This window comes from Euleptes europaea, chromosome 2 (assembly GCF_029931775.1).
Source record: "Euleptes europaea isolate rEulEur1 chromosome 2, rEulEur1.hap1, whole genome shotgun sequence".
In the NCBI taxonomy this organism is placed as follows: Eukaryota; Metazoa; Chordata; class Lepidosauria; order Squamata; family Sphaerodactylidae; genus Euleptes; species Euleptes europaea.
In genome coordinates, this window is record NC_079313.1 from 126,231,921 (window position 1) to 126,248,395 (window position 16,475).

General features: G+C 44.4%; 1 protein-coding gene across 3 annotated transcripts in view; it reads left to right on the top strand.

The window, feature by feature from the left end:
* The window catches only part of GNAS (GNAS complex locus), a 268,620-nt gene that overhangs the window by 135,942 nt on the left and 116,203 nt on the right, over positions 1-16,475 (top strand). The window lies entirely within an intron of this gene.

Sequence of the window (16,475 nt, forward strand, 5' to 3'; positions counted from 1 at the left end):
AGTAGTAGATATAAGTAGAACATAACTACATCAGAAAGTTTTAGAAGGCACTTGCTTTAGTATTAGCTCACCAGTTTTTCTGGCACAATAGTAGATGGTTGCCTCCCTTAGTAAATTCTTGGGAGCAGGGAACACCAATGTAAAAAAATTTTTTTGGGTATGTATTAAAAGTGCTCGTGGGAGCAGAGAGGCACCTATATAAGTGAGAACAGCAACTGGTGGGCAAATACAATCTGAATTCCCTTTTGTAAGGCAGTGTCAATCTTTGCAGTCATCAGTATTTTAAAATCTTTTTGAAGCACTGCACCTTGTACTTTGGAGTTTGTTGTGCTTGTATGAGTCTAGAACCCCTGATAATACCTATAGGTGAGTACGACTGTGTCGAGAATACACTTACTCTAGCGTCATTTGTAGCTTGAAAGCTTTAAAAATGTTCCAAAACTTAATTCCTAGACAATAGCGCATGAGATAACGTTCCTCTCCCCTCAGAGATTTTTGGGAACAGGAATAATTTTCTTTTGTATTATTGGAATGGGATTTGCTCATTAGAGGTCAGTGTTAATTGGTCAACTAACAGTTTCTTAAAGAGTTGGAAGTTAAAGGAAATAAACACCAGATGTGATAACTTAGTGAGTGCCAGCTGCTTGCTTTCAGCTTTCTAAAAAAACTGAGGCCACAAAAACCTATGTCTTAGATTTTCAGTGCTAGAGTTAGGTTACGTGTGGTTGGCTTCATTGATCAGAATTATCTAAATTTATTGCGCTGACTTCAGAGGATCGCCATCTTAGGTTAACTTCATGAGTTTGCTTACATTGCATTAACCGTTTCTATTGTGTGAGCAAATAGAGTTGTAGTAATTGAGCTAATTTCAGGTTTCACCGAAAAGAGGGAATGCATGTACGTGAGTGTAAATACTACAGAGGAAAGGAAACTATTTGAACTGGAATATAATTTCACACTTGTAAAAATGGGAAGCAATTCTAAAAATCAGAGGGACCTGAATCCAAGGAATGCTGATTGATCTCAGAAGGGGCGTTCCTGAGGCGAAAGGGATTAGGAAGCTGCCTAAAGGCAGCTCTGCCCTTGGGAATTCCCCCCTCCCCGCACACTGGCACAGGCTTTCCCTTTCGGTAATTCTTTGCCGGCGCAGCTGCACTGGCAGTGGGAGCCGGTGCAGCTCCATGGCTCTCCGATGCTGGCATCTTTGCCCCCCGGAACACGTAAGTGCCCCTTATGTTACTGGGCTTCAGTAGCTCTGTTTCCCGTTGGTATCATCCACAATTTAGACAGAGAAGATGGCTTTTGACACTCAATAGGTAGTCTGGATGTGTCTGATAAACATAATAAACTGAGCATCCATCTGTTCAGTTGTTATAGAATATGTATTTGGATCATTAACTGTACTGACTGCTACAGGTGATTGCTTGCTGCAGGCCCATAAATATCTTGGAGTGAAGCTTCTGAACTGACTGTGTTCTTCCTACTGAACTGCATCTCTGGAAGCTAAATCTGTCTGCTTAGAAGACTGAAGCCTTCAAAGTTGTGCATCTGTTTGTATCATTACTTGTGTACTTGCTTGTCAGTGCATTTGGTAACATTAAAAAAAACACCCTGAAATTGCAGCTACATATATTTCCCATTACCTTCCCCAACCGTAAAATATGGGGTATGTTGGCGGTCCCCAACATGGTGCCCACTGACATCTTTTCTGATACCCACCCAGTTTGTTTTTTTAGGAAGTAAGCGGGGCCGGGTGGGGCTTTTGCCCAGCAAGGCTTCTGATTACTTATTGGAGGTTTGATTGGCTGTATAGTTTTTTTTAAAAAACACATTGCTTTAGCAGTGGCTGCCTCCACATCACAAAGATCTGCACTGTGTGACTTAAGTCAAGCTGTGGCAATCATTTTGTGTCTGGCTCCGCCTCCTGTAGTAGCCATCTTGTTGCTGCAGCCACCATGCCGAGTCAGAATTCCAAATTCGGCTCAGAAAGGTTGGGGACCCCTGAAGTATGTTTTTAATACATGGAAGTTTTTTTTGGGGGGGGGGGGAGGGAGAATAACTGCATGTGAAGTTGTTTTTTTCTGAACAGTTGGACAACTGTAGAAAATGCTTTGAGAATGTGCAGCAGTTTCCAAAGGCACGCAGCAAAGCTTTGAGCATTACCAGAAATGCTGTCGAGCAAATGTCCAAAAGCCTAGCACTTCCTTGGTTTTGCATTTCTGTGGTGAAATTCAAAGGGGTGCTTGCACTGAAGTGCGCAAGTTGAATGTATATCAGAAGTCTGCATGCCTCCCCTGTACAGGTTCTCCTGAAGCCATTAACAGTAGAAGCATCAAAAGCAAGATGAGGCACTTGCTGCACATCAGCTTCTTGGCACATCTGGCAACATTAGAAAACAAAGCCTCCCCCCAGCCTCTTTAATAGAAGAAGAAGAGTTGGTTTTTATATGCCGACTTTCTCTAGCTCTTAAGGAAGAATCAAACCGGCTTACAATCACCTTCCCTTCCCCTCCCCACAATAGACACTTTTTGAGGTAGGTGGGGCTGAGAGAGTGTGACTGGCCCAAGGTCACCCAGCTGACTTCATGTGTAGGAGTGGGGAAACAAATCCAGTTCACCAGATTAGCCTCCGCCACTCACGTGGAGTGGGGAATGAAACCCGGTTCTCCAGATCAGAGTCCACCTCTCCAAACTACCATTCTTAACTTCTACACCACGCTGACTCTCTCTGATATACTGGATCTTGAATATACAGGCCAATCTTCCATTCTGCATGCTTCTGCACACCTAGCGGTGCAGTGTTTATTAAAATATATGTGTAACGTGCCTCTACTTGTGGTTCAAGGCAGTTTATAATTCGGAGTAGAATGAAACCCCACACAAATGCCTACAGCCCAAATCCGTTTAAAAGTCCTAGCAGATAAAACCAACTTCAGGTGTCTCTTTAAAGTGATGCATGGGGATGGAAAGCTCTTCAGGTCTTTCTTCAGGTATGCAGTTTGTCTTCCATCTGTTGTGGTGCTGCCCTGTGGCAGCCTTTGTCAAACACCAGAAACCTCTCTCAATTACTAAGAGACATATCTATATCCTATCTGACAAAAATATCAGCACATCTCTCATTCTGACCCTCCACCTTTTTACAGATGGGACAATCTTAGCATTTCAGATATCATCCTTCTCAGTCAACTTGTACAGTAAGGCTGTTGGAAGGTAGGAGGGTCATGCCGGAGATAGAAGAGGCTGATGGAGAAGGATGCGTGATTTCACAGCATTCTTGCAATCCCAAAACCATAGGAGTGATCAGGAATGTGACATCTGTACTGGAGTATTGCAAGGAACAGTTGAATTAACGTATAAAGCACTTGGTGCAATGAAAATCCTATAGAAAGGACAATATGAGTTGAAGCTGTAACGTATTTTGTTTGCATATTTTATGAATATTTGGGTATACTACTAGGTTATACAGCTATTTTGTTCAAACATTCATGGAAGCAGAACTTATCTTAAATATTTGTATACTGCAAATGCAAAAGGATTTGAGCATAAAGAAAGCAAAAAGGTTTAGTAAAACTTTGTCCCCTTAACTTTTGGTATGGCAGCAAATGGTGGTTTATTGCGTCTTCACTTCTTCTTGAATACTACTTTAAAAACTGGTGATGTGTATTTTCAGTGAGGCAATTAAGATTGTTCTCTCCACTTTTACAGAAGCTCTGTTTTGTCATATCAACTTGGCAGGCAGAAATTCTTCACAAATTTATTCCCTTGGATGTTGTAGCTATACATTCGAGTGTTTAAGGCAGGGATGATTGAAATCTCTAAAGAAATTAAGGAGATGCCTAAGTCATAACACCCTGCACTTGAAGAGAGCATTGACATCGCTAAAAGTGGTATATGTGACTAAGGCAATGTTTGAACAGGTTCTTTTCCTCCGTGGAATATTCAAGGATTCTCTTTCCGACTCTCGTCCTTGGAAAGTCAGTTCCTCACTGAAGAGGCTAACTTTAAAATGGTTTTTCGGTGGCTGCCTGCAATGCGTGTTGGAATGTCCTGTGAGAATCCGAACCTACCTTTCCCCCCAGAATGTATCCTGTGCTTCTAGTCTTGCACTGCAATCATACGCCAGGAGGGGCGAAGGATCATAGTGTGGATGCCATTGTCTAGATACCATCTCATAAGTTTTACAAAAATAGAAGCATTGAGATACCTATCCTCTGTGTGATGTGGAGGCAGGCAATGGCAAGCCACCTCTGAATGTCTCTTGCCTTGAAAACCCAATGGGATTGACTTCCGGTTCTGGGGGGAACGCCGCAGCAGCGCGAACGATCGCACTCCGCGCTTAAAGCAGCCGGGGGCAGGGAATCCACCCCCCAACACCTGGCAAGCGGCTCCCCTTGAAGGAGAGGGGATGCTGATCGGGGCGCTGGTGAGCTCCTCGTCCTAGGAGCAGTCGATGCCTCAGAAGAGGCGACGAACGCTCAGACGGGAGAGCCGAGGAGCAGGCGCCATTGAAATCTAAAGAGCCGGAGAAAGCGGTGGAGAGACCCGGAGCTTTGCAAAGCAAGGTTTTTTCTTTCATTTATTCGGATATAAACAACCAATTTCACTGAGGTGTCTAACAGTAACTGTTAAGGATTAAAAGCATTCTGGACTGTATCTAAGACTCACTAACAGATCCAAGTTGAACTTGGCTTTTTTCCAGCTGTTGCGCACTTATAATTCAGTCTTGCTAGCCAAGCTAACTCTCAAAATCAAATCTAATTAAAAACTTGAAGGGGTTTAAAAGCTGGCAAATGACAGTGGACTGAAGAAACAGGTGTGCTAAAGTATTCTCCCAGTCCTGGTTTGTGAATCAACTTAAAGTTCCACTGTTAAATGACTTTTAAGCAGATAAATTAAATAACAAGCTTCACCCCCCCTTCTTTTTCCTACTGGATTACAAATAGCCATTTTAAGCTTTTGGGGAATGGGAGATAAAGACAAAGAAAAGAAAGATACTGAAAAGCATCCCAAAGGACTCGTAAAAGATCCTAAACAACTTCAGATTCAGCAACCTTTACCACCCCACAGAAGATTTCTGTTACCAGCCCAGCTGTTTCACCAGCCACCTCACCAGTAACAGTGACACCCGTAGCTACAAGAATGGCACTCAAAAAACCTGATGCTACCCTGAACTCTCTACAAGAACTGTTAACTAAAACACTTCAGGAGGTGACATCAGTGAAACAAGAGGTGACATCAGTGAAGCAAGAGATGGAATTAGTAAAGCAAGAGGTGGAATCAGTTAAACAAGGCTTAAATCAAAACACAGCAGTTGTAGGTCAAAACACTGCTGCCATTTCTGAGCTGCAAGACTCTATCTCATCTTTGACAGTGAGACACTCAAAGGACAACAAAGAAACCAGAAAACGTGTTGATGTCTTAGAACTGTCAATGGAGGCAAGTCAAGAGAGAGAAGAAAAATGTGATGACCATACAGCAATGTTAGAACTAAAAATAAAGGAGAGCTGGATTCGTATATGCGGCCTCAAAGAAAAACTTGAGGGAAAAGACTTAAAAAACTATTTGAAAGTGTTGTTGGCTGATTTTCTTCAGGAAGAAGAAACAGTTGTGGAAGGCATGATTGTAACAGCCTATAGAGTCAACTCTGCTTATGCAACAAAAAACAAAGTTCCAAGGGATTGCCTGGTTCAACTTTTCTCCAGAAGTCATCGGGACCTGATTCTGAACAAGCACTACACAAATCCACTTACAATAGAAGGTACACCGGTGAGGCTAATGAAGGAGACAACTAAGAAAATTATAAGATAAAAGTATCTAAACAAGACCAGATGGATAGGTTAAAAAAAATTACAACATCAATATGAATTTTTAATAACTTCAGAAATAGAGAAAAAAATTAATGTTTAATAGACAGAAATTTTTTTAACACTTGGAATGTTGGGGTAGAATTTCGGTAATTAAAATGATGGTTTTACCAAAAATGCTTTTTTTATTCCAAAATCTACCGATTATAAAAGGGGTTAAAATATTTAAAATGTGGAAAAGAGATATTTTAAATTTCCTATGGGGAAAGGAAAGACACAGAATAGCATATAATAATTTAGGATTCAATATTGATTTGGAAATATGGAAAAATTTATGGAAGAGAGAATTTAAATTTACAATAACTAATGAAATTAGAGAAAACTTATATAAAATGTTTTATAGATGGTACATAACACCTGTGATGATATCTAAAATGAGAAAAGGAGATATGGATTTATGTTGGAAATGTGGAAAGGAAAGAGGTACTTTTATGCATGTATGGTGGATATGTAAAAAAATTAAAAGTTTTTGGAAAAAAGTAATTAGGGAAACTAATACCGTATATACTCACGTATAAGCCGAGTTTTTCAGCCCACAAAAAGGGCTGAAAAAGCCGGCCTTGGCTTATACGCGGGTCAATACGGTAGAGGGGAGAGGGGGGAACTTACCGCTCTCATCGCCGCCGGGCCCGCGCACCTTTCCCCGGCCGGCAGGAGCCTTCCTGGGCCGGCAAGAGGTCCCTTCAGGCCGCGGCGCCATGCCCGGGTCGCTTCCTCCGGCCGGCAGGAGGCCGCGGCGCCGCCGCACCTGCACGGCTTCCTCCGGCCGGCAGCGGCCTGGGGGGGCCTGCTGCAGGCGCAGGAAGGCCGCGCCGCCGCCACCGATTCGCCTCCTCTCCCGGTGAGTAGGGGGTTCAGGGGCTCTTCCCCCTCCCCCCCTTGGATGACACTGGGGTTGGGGTGGGTCGGGAGGGCCTGGGAGGCCGGTGGGAGGGCAACCTGGGGCAGAGGCGAGATCATCCCTGTGCTCTAAAATGGCGGCTGCCATTTTAGAGCACAGCATTGCCGGTAAAGGGAATTTCTTATTGACCCTCGGCTTATACGCGGGTCAATAAGAAATTCCCTTTTCTGGCCTCAAATTTGGGGGGTCGGCTTATACTCGGGTCGGCTTATACCCGAGTATATACGGTAATTTGATCAATGGTAGAGTAAAAAGAAAACCTGCATTCTGTTTATTGGGAATTCCACAAAAAATATGTCTAATAATGATAGGGTTATTTGTCAATATAGTTTTGCTGCTGCAAGGATTGTAATAGCTAAAGTTTGGAAGTAAGTCAATAAACCTTCAATTCATGATTGGAGAGAGAAATTATGGATGTATATGAGGATGGCCAAATTAACCGAATTCCTACATGGAAAATATATGGATGAATGTAAAAAAAATTGGGCAAAGGCCGCCACATATTGGGATAAACTGGCAAAAATGGATTTTACTATTTTTATTAGTGAGTTATAGAAACTAGTTTTAATAGATGTTTTTAAAACTGTTAAGACACTTCTTCGGAAGTCTGGTGATGGGTCACTGTTTTAAGGTAGGGTGAAGGGTATCCCTTTGGTTATTATATTTGTAACTACGAATGTATTAATTAACATATATAGATACTCTTGTATTTTTTATGTTAATTTTCTTTTTTATATATTATTTTTATTGTATTTGTTTTTTATGTGTTATGTTATAAAAATTAATAAAAATTTATAAAAAAAAGAAAAGAAAACCCAACAGGATTGCCATAAGTCACCTGTGACGGCAAAAAAAAGTGTGTCAGTTGGAAATCATGTGAACACATGAAGCTGCCTTATACTGAATCAGACCCTTGGTCCATCAACGTCAGTATTGTCTACTCAGACCAGCTGCTGCTCTACAGGGTCTCAGGCAGAGGTCTTTCACATCACCTACTGCCTGGTCCTTTCAACTGGAGATGCCGGGGTTTGAACCGGAGACCTTCTGCATACCAAGTAGATGCTCTACCCCTGAGCCAATGCCCCTTCCCAATCAGACCTGAGACAGCTCCAGATGTGGTATACTTGTTGTTGCTGTTGTGAAGGTGGTTTGATTTTTCCTTAAATGGTAGAGAAAATCAGCATATAAAAATTAACTCTTCTTCATTTAGGGGAAGAATTGTCCCTATTGCTATCTCTGTGAGAACAAGTGAAGGCCCTAAATTGGTGCCTGTGCAATGTCCCTGTTAGAATTAAGGGCCCCTCATCAGATATTCTTGGTAATGTGCTCTGTAATGTCTGAAATAGCTGTCATTGGAAGAAAGGTAAGGAGAGGCACGCATGATGCTTCTTCAATAATCTAACCGCAGTTGGCCTTTTTGGTTGATCTGTTGGTTGATCTGTTGGCAAATGATTATATGTTTACAGCCGCAATATACAGTCCATTTAAGATTATGTATACATATAAACTTCATTGGGTTGGATACAGAATACTGGGAGCTGCCCTCTACTAGTGGAATTTCCCCACTTTCCGCTGCAATTCTCTTCCTCCACCCCCAGCCTCTGCCCTGTGGGGCTGAGGGGACTCCAGAGTAGCATTTGGTTCTGTATCAGGCAGTGAAAATTAAATAATAATTGCCTCCATCCTTCCACTTGCAGAAGGTGAGCATTGTATCCAGCTTGTAGATACTGGATATTTTGAGAATCTTCTTGACATGAAGGTAGCCATGCTGGTCTGTAGTAGAACAGCAAGTTCTTGCTCTGAGGAGGAGGGCATCTTGAAGCTTGGGTGTTTCCAACTGGCCAGTCAGTGAGGCAGGAATAAACTTTCACTTCCTGTCTCCCAGGTGGGAACTCCTGAGCCCAGTTTAGTTCCTGCCTCTCACAGGGAGAGCAGCTAGAGGGCAGCTCTTCCAGTCTAATTCCCTTGTGTTACCTTCTACCATTTTTCTCTAATTTCTCCTCCTTAGCTAATCTTTGTTATTGTTAGGAAGATTTTCTCTAACTTCTCCTTAGCTAACACATTCAGGGACCCCTCAACACGCAGGTTGAGCAGACAGGCCATAGACGAGAATGCGTGGTCCTTCAAGAGAGACACTTTCCAACAAATCACGGACAGATTCAGTGTCCCAAAGGTGGATCTCTTCGCCTCGACCTCCAGTCGTCAAGTAGAACGGTTCTTTCCCAGGTACCATCATCCTCAGGTGGCTCAAGTGGACACATTGATGTCAAAATGGCCTCAAGGACTACTGTATGCCTTTCTACCACTGCCAGTAATTCCAAAGGCACTGGGGAAGGTACGTCAGGAGCGTGCCCTTTTCATATTTGTGGCTCAGGAGTGGCTGTGCAGGTCTTGATTTCTATTGCTACTGGAATTATCAACACAGGAACCCTGGTGAATTCTAGTGAGTCCAGGCATGCTTCAAGAAGGACCAGTGTGGCATCCTTTCTGACTGCATGGCTCTGGAAAGGCAAAGGCTGCTGAACTTTGGCTACAAGCTAGAAGTGACCAAAACCATCATGGCTTCCAGAAAATTGTCTATACATCGTATAGACAACACCTCATGGAAAGCCTTTGCAAGGTGGTGTCAACGAAAACACATTGAGCCAACTAACCCGGGGCTGGGTCAACTGTTACCATTCCTCCAGGAATGGGGTGCATCAGCATCTGAAGGCATCCGCACTGCGGTGTCAGGTAGCAGCCATAGCAACCATAGTTCCCCAGGTGGCAGGTGTTGCCCTGACCAGGCATCCTCACGTCCTATCCTTCCTCAAAGGGGTGGTGCAGACCAGCCCCCCAAGTCGTCCATCATTTTCCTATGTGGAGACTGCCTGTAGTTTTATCTGCTCTTACCAAGGTGCCTTTTGAACCACTGAGAGAGGTTCCTCTTAAGTGGCTGCGCATAAAGACGCTGTTCTTGATGGCAGTGACCTCATTACAAAGGGTCACAGAGCTGGGACTCTTGAAAGTTAATACCCACAAAATCTTGTTGATCTCCAGGGTTTTACTGTACTCAAATCTTGCTGTTCTTGACACAAAGTTCTTATGGTAAGCGTATATTAATATAGATTCAAGTTGTAATTTTGACTATCAGGAAAGGTTTCTTACCATAATCTTTGAAACAATTTAAATGCAAACCTTTTTTAAAAGCTATTTGTAATTATAATTTGTTTTTGGTGTTTCATGGGGGTTTTTCTGGCGACATTCCTGAAAGACTGTCAGAGGGGTCGCCATAGCCTTTCTAAAAACCAGTATGTGCTCATTGTACGAGTTGTTGCAGTTTGGTGTTTATTCTAAGTAGATGGGCCCAAATTATGTTATCAAGTATGCTAAAAGTTGGCAGCCGCTGCTGTCTGCCTATGAAGATGTTGATGTCCTGGCAGTGGAAAGGGGGCAAGGAGGCAAGAGTTGTCCTTGGTCATCGGAGCAAGCCAAGCCCTGGCAGCATTGCCAGTGCCTCGGGGGCTCACTAGCCCCGGACAACGTGCAAAATGGTCTGGCGTGGAACTCTTTGGCACGTGTGGTGCAGGCTACCTGCCCCAAGGAAGGTTTTATAATGTGTATGCTTTGTGTTGATTGTGCAGCATATTACAGAACATTCATTTGTTCTGTAATTGTACAGAAAATCAAAGTTGGGGATAGAAATAACTGGGGAAGGGGGTATGACATTTCTTGGCTTTCTATTTTGTCAAAAGATTTAAAAACACCGGACTTGGGTTACCTGACCCTGTGGTCATTAGCCAGTGGGAGTTTCCTGCTTGTGGAATGAGCATTCCCTTCCCAGCATTTGCTCCTCAATGTCAGGTACATAGAAGAAGAAGAGTTGGTTTTTATATGCCGACTTTCTCTACCTTTGAAGGAGAATCAAACCTTACAATCTTCTTCTCCTCCTCTCCCCATAACAGACACCTTGTGAGGCAGGTAAGGCTTCATGTGTAGGAGTGGGGAAACCAACCTGGTTCTCCAGATTAGCATCCTCCGCTCACGTAGAGGAGTGGGAGATCAAGCCCAGTTCTCCAGATTAGAGTCCACCGCTCCTGACTACTACACCACACAGGCTCTCCATAGTCTCTGGATGAAATGCCTCTTTGCCTAGCCTGTCACATTTCAGGTGGACTATCTCCCCCCCTCCCTCAGTAGGGTGCTTCTCTATTTTAAAAAAGGTATGTGTTTTGAACTTGCAGAAATGCTGTAAGGAAGGAGGGGCAGCTTTCCTAGGTTCTCATAAGGGCCACCCAGTCAGTGCTGTTCATGGCCCCTTCTGCAGCTAGGCACAAGGACAGGTTTCCTCTGAGCTTGTTACAGAGGATAACATTGTAGGGCTGTCCAAAGAGCTTCCTCAGCTGTCTCTCTGTGGGGAGGGGCCGTGGCTCAGTGGTAGAGCATCTGCTTGGCATGCAGAAGGTCCCAGGTTCAATTCCCGGTATCTCCAGCTAAAGGGAGCAGGCAAGTAGGGGATGTGAAAGACCTCTGCCTGAGACCCTGGAGAGCCGCTGCCTATCTGAGTAGACAATACTGACTTCAATGAACCAAGAGTCTGATTCAGTATAAGGCAGCTCCATGTGTTCATGTGTTCAAAAGTTTATTTAATAAAATATTTATACCCCTCCTGTCCTCTTGGCTTAAATTACGCCTGTGCTCCCCCATAAAATTATTTCATTTTTTTAAAAAATGCAGCGAGAACATGCTGGAATGCAATGGTGGCTTTTTTTAAAAACAGATTTAAAAGTTCTAACATTTTATCATAATGGTACCCTGTTTACTTCAGAAAGAGTAAGCGATCTGGCAGCGTTCTTTAGAAACGAGGAGCTGAGAGCATGCTCTTCCTTCAGTGATGAAAGTCAGTGGGCTAAAAGAATTTTATTGCTTCGCACCTCCATAAAGCGCTGTTTTGTAAGTCCTTGAACTAAAGCTGTTACTAAATAGCACTTTGAAGGTAAGGTACTAGCCAAACCAGTGAAGTAGCTCACCCTTTAAGGGCTGTGGGCTTTCCATTGTCATGGAAAACGTACACTTTGTAAACATTACAAACACAAAACGAGATATGTTCATTGCTGTGAAATAAGACACTTTGTTTACGGGGCATGCCATGGGACCACGGTAACACAAAGGGGTTTAACGCATGGCCAATTTGTGTCGCCTTTGTGCCTTAAAAGTAGTGAATTCCCGTGGTCTAAACGCATGACCGTCCGAGGGCAGCGCATCGGACCCACCTTAGGCGCGATTTAAGCAAAAAACAAAACAAAACGGGTTAAGCAATCCCTGGTTTCTAGCGATCTTTTCGGTGCTAAACCGCTACTTTTTTTTATTTCACTACATTACCGGAACGCCGGCGTGCGTGTAATCACATGACTAGCCCGCTACTAACCTCCTTTTGTTCAAGCTCCCAGCCCCGACAAACAGCTGAGCTGCGGGTGAGCAAGGGCGGGGCAGGTGCGAGCCGTGCTGCTGGCTAGGAAGGGAAGTGACGTGACGGGGAAGGAGAGCTCCTTTTATGGACTTCCGGGGGGAGGGCAGAGGGTGGAAGGGGCGGAGCTTCTGTGGCCTAAAGAGTAGCCAGGGAGGAAGCAGGCTATGACCCAGGCTGGCTGAGCATAGAGCCACCCGGGTAGCCTCCGAGGGAGAGGAAAGCTCAGACTCTCCCTCGGACTGGTCTGAGGCTGAAGCGGCGCCTCAAGCCCCGACCCTCTCCAGGCCAAACAGATGCCCCCCCCCGACCAGCCCTGTAGGGGGGGTGCTTCACACCGTCACGATGGTATACCGGAAAGCTGGTGTCCCAAGAAAAAAAGGGGAGAATCGGCCTTTGATTGGATAACCCCTCAGCCAATCCTTGGGCAATGACACGGCAGTCACTCCACTATTATCCCACATTATATGGGTGGCTCAAACGCACAGGGAGCCTCCAGCAGCCACTTGCTTCTGACTTATAGTGGGATGGACTAGTGTCATGCGTTTGACTATCCTGTCTCGGAATAAAATATTGTGAGATAAGGGAGGAGCGAACCAAGAACATTCTGCCCGTGCGTTAATCTCCAAACAGAAAGAGGGATCGGAGCCCTTCTGTTGTAAAGATGGTGACAATTGCCTATGCCTAGCAGTTAACGGCTGGAGGAATTTTTCACTACCCTGAAATGCATTATCATTTAATCTCCCCCCCACCCAGTAGTTTTGAACTCTGGTAGAAGCTTTTAATAAAGGAAGATTGTCTGGAAATTGGAATGTGCTACAGGTTTTTTAAAATGTCCTGCTGTGTATCCCTGTGCTTGGGTGGTTTTGAAATATTTCGAACAGTGGTAAATAAGTCACGACATACCCAGAATATAAATATACAGTGAGAAATGATGCTGCTGGACATTTTAACTGGGCTAGATGGTACCCGGGAGCGCTAGCTCTCTGTAGCGTGTGGTGTTGGCTGATTTTCATTTGGGTTTTTTGGGCAGCGCCTGCTTGACTTGAGTGTTTTCATACATCATAGGCTGCCATCCTCATGTTGATGCCTGGGTGTTGTCTGTTGCAATCCCTACGGTCAGCCCAGCTCTCTCTTTTGAGGTCAATGCTGATTCTTTGACCTTAAACAGATGATGAGAGGGAGGGCATCTTGGCCATCTTCTGGGCATGGAGTAGGGGTCACTGGGTGTGTGTGTGGGGGAGGTAGTTTGGAATTTCCTGCATTGTGCAGGGGGTTGGACTAGATGACCCTGGTGGCCCCTTCCAACTCTGTGATTCTATAAGAGCTCACTCTGCTCATACTAGTGAGATATGTAGTGAATCGTTCTGCAGCTGGGGTTTATGTAAGCTTTGAACCACAATCCAGTTAAGCCATAGCTCTTGAACATTCGGCTGGTTTAGTGTTCTGGATAAACCCTCGAAGCGTTTGTTGGAAAATTGGGTGTAAAGTACCGTCAAGTTGCAGCTGACGTATAGTGACTCCATAGGGTTTTCAAGGCAAGAGATGACCAGAGGTGGTTTTCCATGGTCTGCCTCTGCATAGCAACCCTGGACTTCCTTGATGGTCTCCCGTCAAAGTACTAACCAGAGCTGACCATGCTTAGCTTCCAAGAACTGATGATATCCGGCTAGCCTGAGCTGTCCAGGTTAGAACTTGAAAAATTATTCCGAGGTTAAAAGTAATGTACACCCAAAAGTGCTATTACAAATCCAGAGCTCACGGACTGATGTTTTTAAAGGAGTTTCTTCATACTGTGCCATTGGCAAGTTGCTCATCTGAGACAGTTGATCAGTGGTGTGATTGCATTAGTGGTATCTCCATTGTGATTGATCTCCAGGATGTCCAACCCACAATTTCCTTCTCTTGAATGGTTGTATCATCCCATGATGCCGAATTTCATTATCACTCTGTAATTTTAATGCACTGGTTCACTTTAATAATGGGTACATGGTTCGGTAGTATTGTATATTTTAGGGAAAATACACCGAACAACTGGAAATTTGGGGGGCATTTCTGTTAAAACATACCTTTCAAATCTGTATGGAAGGCAGAATAGAAGAAGAAGAGTTGGTTTTTGTATGCCGACTTTCTCTGCCACTTAAGGGAGAATCAAACCAGCTTACAATTACCTTCCCTTCCCCTCTCCACAACAGACACCCTGTGAGGTAGGTGGGGCTGAGAGAGCTCTAAGAGATCTGTGACTAGCCCAAGGTCACCCAGCTGGCTTCATATGTAGGAGTGGGGAAACCAATCCAGTTCATCAGATTAGCCTCCGCTGCTCACGTGGAGGAGTGGAGAATCAAACCCGGTTTTTACGCGACCCCGGGTATATAAAATAGGTATACAAATCAAACATTTACTGATAATAAATCAAATTTTTAGCGATCCCCAAATTCAGTTACGTTGACCCCATATGGGGTTGCCACCCTCAGTTTAAGAAGCTTTGCTCTAGATCAGGGGTCTGCAAACTGCGGCTCCTGAACCGCATGCGGCTCTTTGGCCCGTTGAGTGCGGCTCTCCAAACTTGGTTCGGAGCCCCTGCTCTCGTGCCCTCTCGCGCCGGCAGCTGACTGCGGAGCCGGCGCTCCTGAGAGAGAGAGAGAGAGAGAGAGAGCAGGCGAGCGGGCGCGCTGTCTCTCCCCCCCCCCCGCCATGGAGAATGGCCGGGTCCCCCTTTCCCTTTCCCTCAATGTTTGGGAGGCTAAAGCCTCCCCTCCAGCCGCGTGATTGCTGGGCGGGCGGCTCAGCGGTTCCTGGGCCCCCCACCGATCAGCTGTTGGGCGGGGCGGGCTTCCTTAGGCAGGCCTGGCCTCCGGCTGAGTCCCATTGGGAGGCCATGACTACCCACTGGCTTTCTTGCCGGTAGACCTGAACTCTGAGTAGGGGGAAAAGTCCCCCTTCAGAGGCCAGGTCCACCAATTGGCTTCTATGGGCCTCCGGAGGCCAGGTCTACTGCCAAGAAAGCCAGTGGGTAGACCTGGCCTCCCAACGGGACTCAGCCAGAGGCCAGGTCTACCAATAGGCTTTTATGGCGGTAGACCAGGCCTCCAGACGAGGACTCCGGACGGGGAGGGGGAAATGGCAGGGACTTACAATTTAATTTTTATCAATAAATAAGATCACTATTAAGTATGATATCAAGTTTTATTCAGTGTACCTATAGTTTAATTAAGACTTAAAACTTTAATTAAAGTTTATTAAGTTAAAAAACAGTGTACCTACAATTTGGCTCTCAAAAGAAATCTCAATCGTTGTACTGTTGATATTTGGCTCTTTTGACTAATGAGTTTGCTGACCCCTGCTCTAGATGTGGTTTCCAACATTTTTTAAATTTGGAAAAAGCATGTGGAAATTAGTAAAACTGCAGAGAGTTTTAACTTCCACGGCTTCAGAGGAGAGGGCTGAAATCTTAAGAATAACAGTAAAGTGCAGAAGTGCGTTTGTGAGAGAGGATTAAAAATTTTAGGAATGCATTCTCAAAAGACAAACACACACAAAATAGGGACAGTTGGAGTGTGTCTTGTTGCATTTTTTTCTGTTTTGTTGTTGAAAAAAATACGCAGTTGTCAAGAAGCATTTCTCTCTGTCACTTTTGTGCACATGGTATACGCTTGTAAAGAAGACATTTTCAGTCGTATGCGCTTGTAAAGAAGACATTTTCTTTGGTTCTCGGATATACAGGTGGTGAAAGTGTTTTGGTGAAGACGATAATCATACACAAGCTTTTCAGAGTATAAAAATAACGGGTTCTTTACACTGATGAAACTGTGATGACCAGAAAAGGACAACTGGAAACAGGGTTATGCTCGGTTTTGTTTTCTTTAAAAAAAAAAAGTCCAGTGGTAGCCTGAAGACTTTGCCCCTCTTTAAGTTCTATGGGACTTGTTTTGTTTTGCTACTGTAGTCTTACTTGGCTACCCCCTCTGGAAGTTGTTTTGAGAGCCTGCTTGTGGAAGTTGGTGTTTCTTGTCAATTAACAAAGATTTCAAAAAGGAATTGAAAATACTATAATGTTCTACCTAAACGTTTCAAATAGTGCGTGTTTCAAGTAGCGCGTGTTCCAGTTTTCAAGGGTTGTGTGGCTGCTAAAGGTAGATCTGTCTTCATCCGTTCACCTTCTCCCTATTTACCCATAAGGTTTTTTTTCCCTACCTTGAGCTGTTTTTAAAGCATATGAATTTATGACACAGCCTTTTTGCCAGGTCAGATCAGGATGAGCCCAA